We start from the raw sequence: 1,012 nt of genomic DNA, 5'->3' as shown, positions 1-1,012 counted from the left end.
CGGGATAGCTCCCAGCGCGAGCGCCGCGCGAGCCCCGCCCCATGCTAGTCCCGCCCCTTTCCAGGACCCATTGGTCCCGGAGGGGGCGGACCGACCGCGCGGGGGAAAAGGACGTGTGTCTATAGTGCCCCCTAATGGCATGCGTGGTAGCTGCACTGCAAGTAAGACTGCCCTAGGAACTGAGGGGGAAGAAAAAACAGTCGATGACCCTGCGCTAGGGACAGTCTGAGACTGTGCCTTAACGTTACAATCTATAAAAATAGCGTGCAATGAAAAAAAAAAATAGCGTTCAGTGGTTTATTAATTCGTTCAAATGCAAATGCATTAAAGCATAATACCCAAAGGCATGGACTGCAGTTAAGTGACCTTGGATAACTCTGGGCATGTCACACAAATTCCTGTGTGCTTCGATTTCTCCATGTATTAAATGGGACAATAAAAACTTCCCCTTCCTAGAGTTATGGTGAGGGTTAAATGAGTTAAGCCCAAAAGACCAAACCCACTGTTGTCCAACTCCTGGTAACACTGTAAGACATAGTAGTATTGCCCCATTGGGTTTCCAAGGTTGTAAATCTTTACAGAGGCAAACTGCCACACCTTCCCTGTAGAATGGCTAATAGGTTCCAAGTGCCAATCTTTGGTCAGTAGTTGAGCATTTTAACCATTGCACCACCAGGTCTTGCTTTAGTGAATGAATACATGTAAAATGCTTAGTAGAGTATGTGGCACATCGTTAAAAACAAACAAAAAAACAGTTGCTATGGAATTGGTTCCAACTCATAGTGACCCTGTGTATTTTAGAGCACTAGACAATTGTTAGCTATTACTAAATTTTTGGCTGTTAATATGTGCCAAACAGGCTTCTAGGAACTTAAGAGATGTGTAAAATGCAGTCCCTGTCTTAAAAGGGCTATTCTAAGGAACAGGCTGCTTAGTTTTGGTTCAACAATATATTGGGGGGTCCAATATCTACCAGGTAGACAGTGCGCCAGCCCTTAAAGATAGCTTGAAG

The sequence above is a fragment of the Echinops telfairi genome, unplaced genomic scaffold (assembly GCF_000313985.2).
Source record: "Echinops telfairi isolate 266 unplaced genomic scaffold, ASM31398v2 ScPeMD7_18;HRSCAF=68, whole genome shotgun sequence".
NCBI classification, from domain to species: Eukaryota; Metazoa; Chordata; class Mammalia; order Afrosoricida; family Tenrecidae; genus Echinops; species Echinops telfairi.
The sequence above is the reverse complement of the archived record's forward strand: the minus strand, read 5'-3'. Positions refer to the sequence as shown.